Consider the following 17,253-nt stretch of genomic DNA (forward strand, 5'->3'; position numbering starts at 1 on the left):
TATGCCAGAAGAGCAGCGCGTAGTGATTTCTACAACCGAGGGCCACCAGCATGGCCCGCGAAAGTGCAGAATGTGGGACAAAATGCCCCAGGCCACTGGCGGGTCCCCTTGCTGTCACCACAGCCCCCTCTGCCTCCACCACCAGTGAGCTGCCCGCTTCTCCACACTCAGAGACCCCAGTGGAAAATAGCACTTTCCCCCTCCTGGTCTCCATGTATCAGTCCCACAAGACTTGTAATTAGCCGTGGCCGGGTCCTGAGCCCAGCTGGAGAGCCACTGTCACCAAGGACACAAGCACGGTGGTTCACGGATGTAGATCAAGCAACCATCTGTGGTCAGCACCCTGTTGCCTAAAGAGAAAGGGGTGTGAGGTCCGCTGAACGAACCCCAACCGTAGCACCGCCCCCACAACACTTTGGATCGAATGGAACAGAGCACGTGTAAGGGACGGGCTGCCATCGGGTCTCGTGTGTGAGGACGTGAGCGGGCTCGGGCGTTAGATCAGGGCCAGGTTGGACGAACGGGGACACGTGCCCAGAGCCCGTGCAGAGATACGTCAGGCCCAAAGGCACAAAATGCCACCGGGGTGAGTCCCATGAAGCTGGGGCTAGAAGGAGAGCACGAGGCCGGGGGAGGAGAGAAGGCCGCGGGGCCGGGCAGCACCTGAGGGCCCAAGGCCAGGGGCCAGGTCTGCGCCAATGTCCATCGGCCTCCCTGACGGCCTGTGTCCCGGATCCCAGCAGGGGTCCCCCAGGCAGGGCACCTGCACCGGGGACGCACTCAATATGCACATCTTAGCTCGCTGTCCTGCAGGCTCAGGAAGAGAGTGGGAACAGGTCACAGGCCTGCACAGGTCCATATCGATGCCAGAAGCTGGGCGACATCTTAAATCCAGCCCTGTCATCGGTAGCAAACACTATACATCTTGGGGGAAGCGGGAGAAAGGACTGTACATTAAGGGCAATTTTCCCAAATTACCTGACGAAAAGCGAACATAAGCGTCTTCTCTCCAGGATGATAGGAACGGACAAGAACGAAGACCAAGCCTGTGTGTGGCTAACTCCTCCTCTGACAACACAGAAGCTTATTTCAGATGCTAACACTGCACCAAACGTCTACGGAAATACCTAGAAAACAACTCGTGGTGAACGCGTTGACTGAAAGGCGGTACCCCTTGAACTGTGGACCGAAGCTGTGATCTGATTAGACATAGACCATTAAATATTAAGCCAGCTCAGCCCGTATAATTTCAACATGCGGCTCAAAATTGTATTTGTAATATGTCCACAGGCTTACTTGCTGTAAAATAAAGTATCAAATGTCATCAAGGAGAGAAGGTGGATGTTTGGTTGGAGAACAAGGAGAAAATGTAGCTGATTTGATTTTCCTTCGGGGACGCGGGCGGCCCGCGGTCTCTGTCTCGTTCCGTCTTCCACGTGGGATACTCACTACCTCACGTACTGGCTGCACGACCCCGGACGGGTCATTCCCTCACCTCTAAAGTCAGGGGCCAGCTCCCCTGCAGCTACCCCACTCCGCTCTAACTGAGGAAGGAAGATGCTTTTCAGTGAGGTTACAGAAAAACCAAGTCACGTGAGAAGTCGCCTCTCTGCCTGCAGAGCAGAAACATCCTGTACTTCGAGGATCAAACTGCCTCTGCTTGCCCACGCCTCGTCCGCACACAAGCAACGACGTGCCGCTTCACTCAGCAGACATTCCCAGAGCTGCGTCTGCGGGTAGGGCCGGGAGGGACAGGCGAGCCCAGGGACAGAAGCCCCCCAGCGTCTGCGGCCCACCCTGTGGGGAGGACACACGCGATAAATGTTAGGTATGCTGGCTCTGTGGCGCCACACGCGGGGGCTTGGGACAACGCACTGCCCGGCGGTTTCCGCGGCCAGGAGTCGGGGCGTAGCTGAGCGGGGTCTGCCGTCCGGCTCACTCTGGCGGGGGCCAGGCCGTGTTCTCATCCGGAAGCCCAACTGGGGAGAAATCCCCAACCTCTCTCTCGCTCACGCTCTGGCAGCTTTTCCTTCTGTTTCCACACGACTTGGTTATTCCAAGCAAACAGTGGAAGGCAGGACACTGAAGTGACTTGTACAGTCTTACGTGCTGTAAGGTGTGGTGATGACAGAGCAGCCAGCCAGCACCTCCGGCACATTCTGCATGTGGAAGCAAGCGCAGGTCCTGCCCACAACCAGAGCGGGCGTCAGGCCCGGACGTGAACACCGGGAGGCGGGAACACTCACAGCCGCTTGGCCACAGAAGTTTCTGGGTTCTGTGGAGGAAGTCAAGCCAGCGAGGGTGGCGGGACTCCCACGGGCGGGCTGCAAGACAGGGAAGGCGTCGGCTACTCCGAGTCTGGGAGGGGGGAAGGGGCAGGTCACAACATCTGTGGGTCCAACGCAGAGGCCCCATGGGAGTTGTGACCTGCTGTGTTCAAGGACAGCAGGTGACTGTTCTTGCTGGAAAGCAGGCCCCATGGGAGTAACCAGATATGTTCAAGGACAGAAGGTGACCATCCTTGCTGGAGAGCCAGTCCCCGTGGGAGTAACCAGATGCGTTCAAGGACAGCAGGCGACTGTCCTTGCTGGAAGAAAGACCAGAAGAGGCGTAGATGAGGCCTGGCAGTGGAGGGTCCACACTGGGCAGGACTATGGGCCTGAGGACTTATTTTGTGTTCACTGAGTAACACACGGGCCCTTGGAAGGCATCCGACAGAGGAGTGACAAGTCTACCTTTGTTTCTAGGGTCCCCCTGAGCGCTGGTGGAGACAACACCGAGTGTGTAAAGTTGAAGCAGGGAGATCCACGGGGACGCAGTTGCAACAGGCCATCTTGGTGATGATGGTGACACTGACCAGGGTGGTGACTCACGTGTCCTTGAACACAGCATATTGACCTTGATTTGAAGGCGGCCCCAGTAGGACCCTGCAGATGAATCAGAAGCGATCTCTTCATCGGTGGGGACCCCATAACGCCCTGGGGCCTTGAACACGCACTCCTTCCCTCAGCTCTGTCCCCGCTGCGGCCGGCCAGCGCCCCAGCCTGCAGGTGACCCGGTCCAGTCCTTCGTGGGCATCGCACAGCTTCTACCGTCCAGCCTTCCCGCTGAGAACAGAGCTCACTCCCGCCCTTATTCTGTGTCCGCTTCAGGCACCCGTCAGCTCGCGGGACGCTCTTGTCCGGGACCGGAGCCCCTCTGTGGCTCCTCAGCACCTCCGGGCAGGGCCACCGGCAGCGCCCTCCACGTGCTCGTCACACGCGTGTCCATCACCCGGCCTCTGAGGGCACCAGTTGTGCCTTCGTCACCCTGCGTCTCAGCCGCCAGCGTATTGCCCGACGGAGAGTAGGCACTCTAAATATAATTACGGAGCGCCGCCGTGGAAAGGTTAACGTCGCCACGGATGGTTAACCGGCTGACTTGAGAGCTGGAGCTGGGGTTCCCGGCTGGAGGCGGCCAGCCTCAAACGCTGGACCCAAGTATCCACCCGGAAGGCTGTAGAGGTCGGGGGACTTCGGCGAAGCAGAGCGGAGCCGGGAGGCGGGACGGGAAGGGGTGGGTCCAGGGGGGCTCTGTCCACGTGCAGCGTCCAGAGGGTGGTAGCTGTGGAGGGTTTGCGGCGAGACCTGGAAGGGCCGTCCGGACCACAGGGGGATCGGCACCCCCGGGCCAGGCCACACGCAGCCCCTCCGAGAGCCCCCGGTGGCAGGGGCCGATGCGGCGGATGGAGGGCCCCTCGGCCTCCATGGGGTGGCGGCCAGGCTCCCCCTGCCAGGTGGTACGAGAAGTCAGGTTTGCTCTGAGCCTAGCATTGTGGGGCCGGCGGCCGCTCCCCTGAGCACCCCTGCCCGGGCCCCATGCCCCCAACGCCTGCCCTGAACATCCTTGCGGACAGAACCCTGTGCCCCCCTGGCGTGGGCCCCCTGGGGCACTAACTCCCATCTTAGTGAGTCACGTGGTGAGCCTCCCGGAGGGCCCTCCCGGAGCCTCCTGGGGAAGTGCTCACACAGACCACAGGCCCTGGATCCTGCGGCTGAGGGGGGCTTCCAGGAAGGAGGAGCGGGCAGGACGTGGGCAGGTCCCTCTGACAGTCGAAGCCAGAAGGGCCCCTGAGACTTCCTCCGTCTTTGTCCCCGCAATGGGAATGCCGATAGCCAGTGACATGATACATGAACCCATTTCTCCCCGCGGCGCGGCTCATTTATCAGACCCACCAGCCCCCGCGGGGGCCCGCCGACACTCGTCCTGCAGGGGCCGGGCCTGGAGCTCTGTCGGCTGTGGGTCAACGCCGCCCCCGTCTGAGCCTCAGCCCCACACCGACAAAAGGGGCTGGAGCCTAGGAGCCCCAGGCCCCTGCCTCCTAGCGAGTTTCCATTCCGGGAAAGGATTCGCCAGTGCATCCCGGTCCTGAGACAAGGCCCCGGTGGGAGTCTGTGGGAGCCTGTTTTAATGCAAAGAGAACCCCCGTCAGACAGAACTACAGGCACTCTCTGGGGTGTCCCACTGGCGGTTTCTGGTCTGCTGCTGGGCCCAGCCTTCCCCCTCAGTTAAAATGACCAGACTTGAGGAAATTGTTAGTTGTGACTGGTGGTGACTGTGCAAAGGTCAGGCGACTGCCCTTGTGACCCACATGGAGGAAGGGAGGGCCCCAAGGTCAAGTGCCCGCCCTGTGACCCGCACGGAGGAAGGGAGGGCCCCAAGGTCAAGTGTCCGCCCTGTGACCCGCACGGAGGAAGGGAGGGCCCCAAGGTCAAGTGTCCGCCCTGTGACCCGCACGGAGGAAGGGAGGGCCCCAAGGTCAAGTGTCCGCCCTGTGACCCGCACGGAGGAAGGGAGGGCCCCAAGGTCAAGTGTCCGCCCTGTGACCTGCACGGAGGAAGGGAGGGCCCCAAGGTCAAGTGTCCGCCCTGTGACCTGCACGGAGGAAGGGGACGGCCCCAAGGTCAAGTGCCCGCCCTGTGACCGGCACGGAGGAAGGGAGGGCCCCAAGGTCAAGTTCCCGCCCTGTGATCGGCATGGAGGAAGGGAGGGCCCCAAGGTCAAGTGCCCGCCCTGTGACCCGCACGGAGGAAGGGAGGGCCCCAAGGTCAAGTGTCCGCCCTGTGACCCGCACGGAGGAAGGGAGGGCCCCAAGGTCAAGTGTCCGCCCTGTGACCTGCACGGAGGAAGGGAGGGCCCCAAGGTCAAGTGTCCGCCCTGTGACCTGCACGGAGGAAGGGGACGGCCCCAAGGTCAAGTGCCCGCCCTGTGACCGGCACGGAGGAAGGGAGGGCCCCAAGGTCAAGTGCCCGCCCTGTGACCGGCACGGAGGAAGGGAGGGCCCCAAGGTCAAGTGCCCGCCCTGTGACCCGCACGGAGGAAGGGAGGGCCCCAAGGTCAAGTGTCCGCCCTGTGACCCGCACGGAGGAAGGGAGGGCCCCAAGGTCAAGTGTCCGCCCTGTGACCTGCACGGAGGAAGGGAGGGCCCCAAGGTCAAGTGTCCGCCCTGTGACCTGCACGGAGGAAGGGGACGGCCCCAAGGTCAAGTGCCCGCCCTGTGACCGGCACGGAGGAAGGGAGGGCCCCAAGGTCAAGTGCCCGCCCTGTGACCGGCACGGAGGAAGGGAGGGCCCCAAGGTCAAGTGCCCGCCCTGTGACCGGCACGAGGAAGGGAGGGCCCCAAGGTCAAGTGCCCGCCCTGTGACCGGCACGGAGGAAGGGAGGGCCCCAAGGTCAAGTGCCCGCCCTGTGACCGGCACGGAGGAAGGGAGGGCCCCAAGGTCAAGTGCCCGCCCTGTGACCCGCACGGAGGAAGGGAGGGCCCCAAGGTCAAGTGCCCGCCCTGTGACCCGCACGGAGGAAGGGAGGGCCCCAAGGTCAAGTGCCCGCCCTGTGACCCGCACGGAGGAAGGGAGGGCCCCAAGGTCAAGTGCCCGCCCTGTGACCCGCACGGAGGAAGGGAGGGCCCCAAGGTCAAGTGCCCGCCCTGTGACCGGCACGGAGGAAGGGAGGGCCCCAAGGTCAAGTGCCCGCCCTGTGACCTGCACGGGGGGAAGGGAGGGCCCCAAGGTCAAGTGCCCGCCCTGTGACCCGCACGAAGGAAGGGAGGGCCCCAAGGTCAAGTGTCCGCCCTGTGACCCGCACGGAGGAAGGGAGGGCCCCAAGGTCAAGTGCCCACCCTGTGACTTGCACGGAGGAAGGGAGGGCCCCAAGGTCAAGTGCCCGCCCTGTGACCGGCACGGAGGAAGGGAGGGCCCCAAAGTCAAGTGTCCGCCCTGTGACCGGCACGGAGGAAGGGAGGGCCCCAAGGTCAAGTGCCCGCCCTGTGACCTGCACGGAGGAAGGGAGGGCCCCAAGGTCAAGTGCCCGCCCTGTGACCTGCACGGGGGAAGGGAGGGCCCCAAGGTGAGTGGTAGAACGAGGCTGCATGGACTCATGGCCTTGGCCCAGAGGCTGCAGGAAAGGAGTGTCATCTGACAGTAACAAGCACCCCAGCGACACCCTCCTTCCTCAGTCCCCCTCGGAGCGCATGTGGCTCACGGCCACCCTGGCCGCGGGCCGGGCTCCTGAGGGACAAGTGTCCATGTCCGGGGGGTGGTGTCCAAGTGGGCCTCGGGCCCGGGTTCTAGGGTCGGTCCTCCGGGCCTCGCCAGCCCCTCTCCCAGCAGGGGCACGTGGAGCTGTAACTGAGTCCCACCCACAGGGCTGAGACCCTGAGAAGGCTGGAGAATGGCTCCCGAGAGCGTCCACACACGGGATGCCGTCAAGAACCTTCTGCTCCTCAGCAGTGCTGGTGCTCTGCCGGCCTAATGTATCTCTCCATGAGTCAGCATGTATTGAGTGCCTACGGTGTACCAGTCTGGGCTTAACCCTTTTCACTCAGCCTGCAACATAACCCGAGGAGCTACATTTTTTGTTTTCATCTTTCTGTTTTACAGATCAAGCAGCGAAGGCTCCAGATGGCCGACTCCGCTCATCAGACTCCGGGGGCTCAGCCGGGACAGGGCTGGGAGGGTCTGCTGTGTCCCAGCCCAGGGAGCCTCAGCAGGTAGCTGAGATGACCTTTCTTTTGGTTCCCGGGTCAGAGGTCCTTCTGGATGGGGGGTTTCTGTCCGCCTGGCGTCGGGGGTGCCTCTTCTTGGGCTATTCCCTGATCCCTGGCTCAGCCGCAGCTGTGACGAGACAAATCAGGGGCTCTTCTGAGCCTCGGTTTCCCCCCACAGGACACCACTCCTGGCCTGTGGGGCTCCTCCTCCTGGGTGAGCGGCTGGCAGCCAGGCCCTCCCCCACCCCAGGACGGGTCCTGCGTGCCCGACCTCTGCGTCACACCGTCCTCCGCAAGGATGTGAGACTTGCCTGCACTCTGGGCACAGCCCACACGTCCCTCAGCCCGGCTCCGGCCCTGCTCCCGTCCACACCTGGGTCCCGGCCCACATGCCCCTGCACGGCCAGCCTGCATGGCCAGGTCCTGCTTCTGTCGGGCAGGGTGGGAGGTCTGGTTCCAAAGCAGCAGCCGGGCCTCCCGTCCCCAGTAACTGCTTCCCTCGCCGCACAGCCCGCCCTGGGCCTCACGTTCTCTTTCACAGCCCAGCCCCTTGGGCCGGAGTTACAGGCCCATGCATCTGTCCCCTCCCCGCGTGTCTGTGGGGACACGTCTCCAGCACGGGACGGGCGGCCTGTGCTAAACGGATGTTTGTGGAATGAATGAACCAACGAGTGAAGGAATGAAGAAAATTCTTGTGCTGGTGGGAATTTCCTGTGTCCAGGAAGGGTGTTAGGGTGAAAGCCTGAGCCCCTTAAAATGTCAGCAAACGGGCAGGTGGCTCTGGGGGTGACAGGGCAGGCCAACGCCGGTGGTCCCTGGGGCCGCCTCGTTCCCACACACGTGTGCAGGGATGGGCACAGACCCCTGTCTCAGGCAGCAGCCCAGCTTTGCCGTGCGCTGTGGTCACCATTCTGGGCCCTGGCTTCCCACCCAGAGACCCTAATTCACCTGCTCTCAGTGTGGCCTGGATAATGGGGATCTGGAAGCTTTCTGGATGGCTCTAACAAGCAGCCGAGGCCGAGAACCACAGTCCACGGTGAGCTCCCGAGGACTAGGGTCACCAGGGGCCATGACAGCCTGTGTCTTTCTGCAGGCCGCCCTGCCCCCACGTCACTGTCCATGCGCAGAGAAGCCTTGGCCCTCGCACCACGGCAAGGATGAAGGAGAGGCCAGGGAGGGCGGACAGGAAACGTCAGGCCCGGGCACAGCGGGTGTGCAGGCGGCTGGCGGGCGGGAAGGGGCAGATGACGGCAGGCGTGGGCCTGTGGTCCTCCCTCGGGGCGGCCCCGGTTCTCCCCGTCAGTTCTGACAGTGAATCTGACTCCTCCAAGCTTGGCTTCCGGCCACGTCCAGAACACTGGGGATACAGCGCTCTAATTAGCGGTGCTCATTAATCAGGGCTCCAACTGGGCAGAACTGGAGATGGGGGACCCACAGGGAGAGGAGCGTTGGCTGCAGCAGTGCCGGTGGCAGCAGGCCCCGGGTGGGGACAAGGCCTGTCCTCGGTCAGAAGGGACAGGAGACACAGACTCTGACCTCGAGAGAAACCACGGAAGCATCGCTATAGGAGGCTGGCAGGCTTTAGAACATAATTATGTTCTGTTTGCTTCATTGCTCAGAACCTCCCAGCAGCTCCCCGCCGAGAGCGGAATAAAGCCCGTGCTCGCGCTTTAATACGGGGTGCCCTGGCCCAACCTCCGTGACCCAGTTTCTCCTCCCAGCTCCCCAGCTCTGCCCGCTCTCCCTCTACAGGCGCAAATAAACACACCCCCACCCGCGCTCTCTGCCCCCGCGGGGCACAGATTGTGGAGACTCTACTGTGTCTCTAGGAGTTTGACTCCAGCCAAGCCCTGAGAGCGGCAAAAGACCCTTCCCCACCGCCTCTCACACGCGTGTGCACCCTCGCACAGGCACATCTGCACACACGCGCGTACACGATGCGGGTGCACACGCACACATGGGCACACACGTGTATGTGCACAGTCGCACATGCATACATTTGCACCCAGATGCACACACGCATGCATTTGCACACATGTGCAGGTGTGCAGCCACACACGTCTGCACATGCACACATTTGCATGCACAATGCATGTGTACGTGCACACACTTGCATGTTTTACACACATTAACACATGTGGCGCATGTGTATGGATGTACACGTGCACACCCCTGCACACATGCATGCACATTTGCACACACATGTGCCCACATGTACACGGTTCATACATGCGCGTGTGCACACATGTGCATCACTGTACACGTGTACATAGTTGTGCACACGTCTGCATACATTTGCACGTGTGCACACAAGTGAACACACTCGTGCACACACATGCATACACACGCGCACACACGCATGCCTGCACCAACAGACTCTTCACTTGCTCACTCTGCCTCCACTGCTTAGCACTGGCCCCTGCATCTTCCAACGTGCTGCTTGAGCACACCTTCCCTGAGCCTGTCCCGCCCCGGAGGGCTTCCTTGGAACACCTGCAGAGTCCTGCATCATAACATCGCCACCTGCTATCACATCCTGTCGTTGCCGTTATTATGTAAAACCATCCTTTGTCCCCCAGGGTTTAACTGCCCTGACGACAGGCCCATGTTAGACCAGGTCCCCCCCCCCCCCCGCCGTGTCTGAGTGTCCAGCACAATCTCCCCAAAAAACAGACATAAATGAATGTGTATTTAAGGGTCGTTATTTTTAAATAACCAAAGCTCAAGGGTTTACATGTGGGCCCATGTTGTCCCAAGCTCTGTCTTATTTTCTGACATTGTGGGAAAGGAAACACTTTCCAGACAACCTTTGCTCATCTTGAAGTCTGAATGAGCCCAGACGGGCCCATTTTACAGGAACGAAAGGCACGGCTGAATCATCACTTTGCACATTTTTGCTTAAAAACCGTCTCTCCCCGCCACACCGATAGCTGTGGACCAACGGAGCTGCGCATCTACTGACAGCGTCCTGCGCGGATTTGCTCCTGTGTTTTGACCGTCTCCGCTCCGGGGCCGCCACTGAAGTGCAGAACGGGGTTCGCCTAACCCCAGAAGCCGACACTGGACCGGACTGATGTGGGACTCAAGATACGTCCGTGATCACGTGATGTGTCTCTTTCTCCTACAAGTAGAGGGCAGCCTCAAATACAGGTTGATGGAAAGGTCTCATTATTTCTAGATAACGGGAGCTTCTGATAGATCTCTAGTGGACACGCGTTCACCCCACGATAGCAGCCAGATCTGCGTTTAATACGACGAAATGCCAAGTAGCACATGATGCTTTGCAGAATTGTTTTAAGTGGGGAATCATGGGGAACCACGGAATTCAAGTCAAGCATCGGCCGAGCGCTGGCTGTGTCGTTTTCTCAGTGGGAAGAACACACAAGACTATGTGTCTTTCAATCTCACCTTCCCAATCTGTAAAATGGGTCTAAAGACATCTGGTCTACTTATTCTGTAGCCCTGCTTCAGATGTCACGGTCACGTGAGGGTACCTCTGCTGTCGGAAAGAACGGTAACGAGCCAGCAAGGTCACCGGCATGAGCGGGTCCCCAGGACGCCGGTCCTTGACTTCCACTGTGTTCCGGCAGGACTCGGCCCACGGCTGGCAACAAGCAGGGAAGGAGCAAGACTGGGCCTGGTGTCCGGCGGGAGCCACAGACCAGTGCAGAGCAGGAGGCAAGAGCAAAGCCCCCGCTCTCCGGAGCGCACTCTGACTCCCGAGGTCCCCGGCTCCCGTCGTGCCCAGTGCATGCCCAGACCCACGACCCTTGCCCACCTTGTGTTTTGTTTTCCCCTTTCTCCTTTCTTGTTCTTCGATGTCTTAGCAACACGAGCAAGAGAAGACGTGTCGGTCGGAGAGGGTCCCTGCAGCCCTCACAGCCCCCAACAGGACGAAAGCCCCCAACGTTGCAATGGCATCTAGGCCTTTTACGGCCTCGGGGTGCACGCCCCGCAGCAGGTGTGCAGTGAGAGCTGGAGAGGACACTCCAGTCACCCGGCCCTGACCGCTGCCCCCTCCCCGGCTGTGGTGGGGGCGGAGGGCAGGCTTGTGCAAGTGCCCTGTGCCTAGCCCGCCCCTCCCGGCCCACCCGGCCTCCGGGCCTCTGCTCCTCTTTCTGTCTTCAGCTGACTCATCAGACCGCATGGCATTTTTCTTTTTAACCGTAGGCTTCCTCCTGGCCGCGGCTCCTGGGGGACAGTGACCGCATTCCCGTTATGTCAACGACAGTCAACAGCAAACATTCGCCCCTTTGTGGCCGGAGCGGGTTCACCACTAAGCACTTTGTGTGTTCTCGTTGGGAGCGGCCGAGGAGCGGGGGACGGGGTGGAGGAGGAAAGCTGCTCAGTGACGCTCGGCCAGGAAGCGACAACTGGAGCTGGCGTCCAGGCAGAATCTTGACGCCTAGAGGCAGCCAGCACAGCTTCCGTGCGGCGTGGCCATGGAGGCAGTTGCAGCCCAAGCGCGAGGCGTCGGTGCCCCACACGCTGGCTGACTCAGGCAGGCCACAGGTCACACCCCCTCGTGGCACCCGTGGCCGATGCAGTGCCTCCGGTGGCGACGAGTGGAAGTGCAGCCTGAAGCCCGTCTGGGGACCGAGCAGGGGCGCCCAGAGCGTGGGCCCCCAAACGGCGTGTGGACGAGAAAGGGTCTGGGATTTGAAGTCGGATGCACACGAGCCGGGCCGTATGATTGTGCGGCCGCAGGGTGAGCCTGCCTGCGTGTGAGAAACAGAGAAGCAGGGCCCCCGCCGGCTAAGCCGTCGGGGTGGCTGGTTACCGCTGCAGGGGTGAGGGGCGGGGAGGGTGCGGCCAGGAAGAAAATCACTCTTTCATCGGGTTTATTTCCATGTGCAAGCATCACCGTCGGTGTGGACGAGGGGCCCGTGCTGGTCTGACCCCACCTGTGTGGGGATGTAATCCCAGCCCGGCCCTCCCCTGGCCCCGGGCCCGGCATGCTGCGAAAGCTCGGGGCCCTTCCATGCACCTTCTCCCTTGAAGTTTCCTCCCCAGATTCCCCTCTTCCTGCTCCTACCTCTGAGCTGGTTCACGTTCAAGATTAAGCCTGAACCTTCAAAGTCCTCCCTTGAACCCGACAGACCCTCTCCTTTGTCCTCACAAAGCACCTCAGACCCCCTTCCCACCAGGACCTGCCCGGGTCCCGCCACAGCGTTCGGGGCTCCTGAGACCCGCACTCGGGCCTCTCGGTCTGGACGTGGCGAGGGTCCTGAGAGGGCAGTGGGACAGAGCCCACATACGACAGAAAAACAAGCCACCTCCTCCCTAAGTTTGCAGAGCAAGGTCAGGGCCCTGCGCTTAACATCACAGGCTTTTGCGTACCCCCCTTCTTCCTCGGTAACTATTGTCTTCCTATCTTACAGAAGCTCTTTCTTCTTCCTGAAACAGGCCCGCGTGATGTCAAAGTAAATTCTGGGCCCAAGGATGCCCAGGGGACACGAGCATTACTTCATCATACGGCAGCTTTTCCTGAGAATGTCCCTGGAAACGCCCGGGCTCTGTGCTGGGGGATCCAGGTTTTGTGCCAGGAAACCTAGCAGGAAAAGAGGCGTAGGGAAGCTGGGGAGATGGGCGGGCCTTGAAAACTGCAACTGTAAGATCAAAGCGCGGGTGTGAGGGCTCTTTGCGGTGGGGGGTGCAAACGACCCCAGCTAACCTGGAGGAGGGGCTTCCAGGCGGCCGTCTGACTTTGCACAGGGGCCAGCGGCCCGAATGCTCACAGAGGACGTAACCAGACGCAGGCAAACCCAGAAAAACATCCTGGAAACTGGAACCTGCCGGTGCAGGCCCCTCCCCGGGCCACCCACGGCCGGGGGTGTGCTCGCCCTGGCGGTCTCGCCTTTGCCTCTGCCATGGGCCGAGCCCGGCTCTGGGAAGAGCCCACCAGACCCGGGGGCAGGGCCCTGGGTCCAAGTCCCGCCGGGCGCGTCCTGACCAGGTGAGCCGCTCGGCCTCCCTCCTCAGCAGGCGTCGCCCGGGACCGCCGTGGGGCTGCCGGGACCTGAGTGCCAGCTCTGTGCGCAGCCAGCGCCCTTTACTGTTATGTCAGTCTTGGCACCCTGGTGGCTTAGAAATTTTGCCAAGAAGCAGAGCTGTTTCCCGAATTCATCGACTCACTCATTCGTGGGCTCACACGCCTTGTCACCCCGCATTTAATGAGTGTTGAAGGGTCCTGGGGGAGCTGTGTGACAGCAGACGCCAGGCTATGTTATGACGTGGGAGGGGACAGCGGGACGCAGGGTAAAGACTGTGGGCGTGGCAGCTGAGCAGACCCACGGTCGGGTCCCGCCTGTCCCTACGGGGTGGCTTCGAAGAGGCCTGACAAAGCCCCATGGGCAACACGAATGTGTGCACGGACTTGTGGTCAGACGACGGGGAACGGGGGGGAGGGGGGGGGGGATGCGTCTCAGGGGCCAGGGCCCGCGGTCGGTCTGATGGTGCCACAGAGACACCAGCTCACTGTCCTGCCAGCCTCTCGGCCCCACCGCTGCGTCCTTGCCCCCGGACCACTCTCTCTGTCCACCCGAGGAATGCCCGCGTCTGAACTCGCCTGCTTAGCTCATCCTCAAATGGCAAAGCCAGATTTCTTCTCTAACAAACACCCTTTGCCTACAGAGCAAAATGTGCACTTCTCATCACGGTCCACCAAGCCCTCCATGGCTGACCCTGCCCCCCCCGGAGCACCCTCTCGCCGCACGGCCACCCTGATGGTCATTCTCTGTGTCCCACAGTCACTGCTGCCGGCATGTGCATCCACCGTGTGGGACAGTCCTTCTCCCGGCCTCTGCCCCTCATCCGGCCAGCTGTTCCTAGACCTCGCCCCCTGCCTGGCCACCACCTCCAGGAAGCCCTCCCTGAATCCCCCTCCCACCCACCCAGGAGGCCAGGTGCCTGTCTCCAACTCAGAATTTCCCTAACTCGCCTTTTTACTGGGAGGCGTGTGACCCTCCTTTGAGGACCGCTGGGTCTCTCGGGACAGACGCGACATCGCACTTCACACTCGGTCCTGTGTCTTTAGTGTCCTGCACCCTAGAGGGAGAATGGTGAGCGTGGGGCAAAAAGTCGCGGGACTCGGTCAGGAGCGAAAAAGAAGCAAATGGGGCCATCGGCCAATTCGGGGTTGGCACAACCTTCGTCCACTTGGAGCCAAGGACTGGGTGTCTCCCCACGCCGTGGCCAGGCACTCGCAGAGCCGTCCCGCGGTTACTGTTCCTCGCACACTTGCCTCCCCGCCGGACCGCGAACTCTCCAGGGTGGGGGCCTGTGTCACTCACCACCCCGTCTTCCCGCAGGGCTGCTGGGGGCCTGGGGCCGGGCGCTCGCACGCGGGGGCTCGCTGAGCCAGGGACGCAGCGGTCGGTCGCAGCGGCCCTCGGACGCAGTGGCCCACGTCTGCACTTTCTCCCCACTTAGCACCGGGAGAAGGCGCCCCCGCAGGAGGGCACTGGCTCGGGGGCCAGGCCTGGTCCAGCAGCAGGACTCTGGGCCCCGGGACATTCACTCACCCGTCTCTGCCGCAGCCCGCAGGGGGCCGTGCAAAGAGCTCCCGAGGGACATCGTGTTGCTGCAGAGGCCTGGTCACTTCTCTGCCCCACATTCCGCCCATGATCGCATAATTAATGCCCCGTCACCGTTCGTTTGCTGACACGCAATCTGCTATGGTTCCAGACGTTCCTACTTACAGCTCAGCCTTTGCAGGATTCATTAGGTTCGGTTGTTCAGAGAATCTGCTTAATTTCCAGCCATGCCCCGTCCTGTTGAAAAAAAATTATGATCTGTAACAATTACACAGTTCAGTTGTTTAATGGAAAATAAATTTGTCATCATTCTCTTGCTGAAAATGACTTTACCTACAGCGAATGCTCTGAACGCCCCCGCAGTGGCCCTGGCGTGGCCCCTCGTGAGTCGACCCCACACCAGCCCTCAAACCCGACGTCCCTCCCCCGTGAGTCTGTCTGTAAACAAGCTCTTGCTGGGCGTGTCACACGGAGTGTCACTTACGATGACCATCAATGAGTGTTAAGTGAAGAAAGGGTTCTGTGACCAAATAGGTTTCAGACAAATTGGATTTTGAAAGCGTGCATATTTAATGCAATCCTGATCCGAGTTTTATATGCAAAGTCTCGACATTTGGGGCTATCTGAAGAGGAACGTAGGACACGGTGCTTCCCAATCCTGACCGCGTCCAGAAGCCCCTCCTCGTCCTGGTACTTGAGAGGCGCGGGCGGGACGGTGGTCAGGAGAACCTCCACGCAGGGCACGTCCTGTGTGCTCACCTCTCCAGCCACGTTCAGAAGGCCACACCGTAGCCACGTGGTGGGACTGTCCTCCACCCCACGGCTAGCTCTTTCCACACCCAGAAACAGCTGGTTCACTTGTCGATCCCTTCATCCAACCGCCCACTACTTCCCGACAGCTCCTGAGTGCCCAGATGCTCCCAGGTCAGCTCTGGAGAAGCCATCCTGGACGAAGAGGTCCGTGTGCAGGTGACAGTTGATGAGGTGCTCCCAGAGGAGATCTGTGTGACAGGCGGGAAGGGGCCAAGCATGGGGCCCCTGGGGACGGTCCCTCACAGGGTGGCTCGAGCTGGCCCGGCCAGGAGGACGCTCAGGGGAGGCTCGCCGAGGTTCTCACAAGACACAGAGGTGGGTTTCCACATGGCCGTGTCTGCAGGACAGCGGGCCTTCGCCGTCAGGGACCATCGGCTCACGGGTGGTGACAGCAGCCTCCGGTGGCCTCAGGACAGACCTCTGGACCAGGGCTGGCTGTTGAGGCAAGGCGCAGAGAAGGGGAGTCGCACGGCAAAGGGCAGACGCGACGAGGAGTTTCAGGCGGGGCAACGGCCTGACCTTCCCCGGGGACACGAAGGTGGCCGGGCAAGTCTCTTACCGATTCTCAAAGCCAGTTGGCCACCCTGCTCCTGTGCCCACTCTGCTCTGCCGGCCCGGCCGCTGCGATGCCCTCAGCCCCCGGCCACCTTCACTCTCGCCTCCAGAAGCCCCTCCCAGAAGTCGGCGAGGCCTCCCACGGCCCTCCAGGCCCGCCGTGCCTCCCCGTCCCCTTCCATCCCAGAGCGAGCGTCCGCACAAAGCCTGGATGGTGGGAAGTGAGCAGCCCGTGTCCCAAGGGAATGAAGGGATGACGAGTGGGCGGAGGGCCTCTGCAGGGGCTTCGTTACCCCACCCGGCCAGCCAGGCCTCGCTGAGAGGCAGCAGGCCCTGGAGACAGGATGCTGGCCATCAGATGCCAGGTCCCCCTTGTCCGTGTGACCTGGAACGAGCCACCATCTGCGTCCGTCCTCTCATCCACGAAGGGGCCACCGAATGGGCTGACACACCCGAGTGCTTAGAAGAGTAAGCCCCCGGCGACTGTCAGCATCATCGTCCTCTCCGACGCCGTCCAAACGAACCAGAAGCAAACTCAGCACGGCTCCCGGGTAGCTCTAAGTGTGACTGCTGTGGGCTCCCCGGAGCCCGGCCCCGTCCCCGTTCACGCACGCGAGGGCCCGTCCCGGCCGGACGCGCTCCCACCCCCCACCTCACAGGTCACGCTGCCATAGACGGCCATTCGCCTCTGCCCCTCCGGCCTTCACGCCTTCCAGCAGAGCGCCTGCACGAGGCCGGGGAAGGCGGGAGAGCGCGCGGAGTGGAGGTGATCGTAGGGAATGACGATTTCCACCGTGAGTCTGATGAAGAGCTGCCTTCATCACCGTGGCGTCTAAGGAGCCAACCACAGCACAGAAGCGGAAACGTTTTGGTGCCACGTTGCCAGTCAGCGAGACCTCGGGTTCCCACGTAACTGCATTCCTGAAGGTGTGGAATCATCAGAAGACCAGATTCGATAATTCGGTTCGGGGGCCTCAGACGTACTTGGAAACCAAGAAGAACTCATTCAGTTTTGTTAGCGTTTCTCAGAAACTTGCAGAAGGCTCCCAGATACATCAGACCGGCCCAGACTATCAGCAGGACCGTCCTCCTCAACCCACACGGGCGTTTTTTTTGTGTTTTACAGACAGAGCCGTCCACGATCCTGTTCCAGACAGGAGAGCACCCCCAAATCCAATTTCTGCCTTCGCGAGCTCTTCCCGGAAGCAGCTCTGGGGCGGTTCCCAGCACACACGAAGCCCCAGGGAGCCCTCAGGGGTCGTGAGGAGACGGTGGGGCTCCAGGGGCCTGAGCAAACAGCGGCACTGACCCGGAGCCCCCGGGTGT

Source organism: Neofelis nebulosa, chromosome 9 (assembly GCF_028018385.1).
Source record: "Neofelis nebulosa isolate mNeoNeb1 chromosome 9, mNeoNeb1.pri, whole genome shotgun sequence".
NCBI lineage: Eukaryota > Metazoa > Chordata > Mammalia > Carnivora > Felidae > Neofelis > Neofelis nebulosa.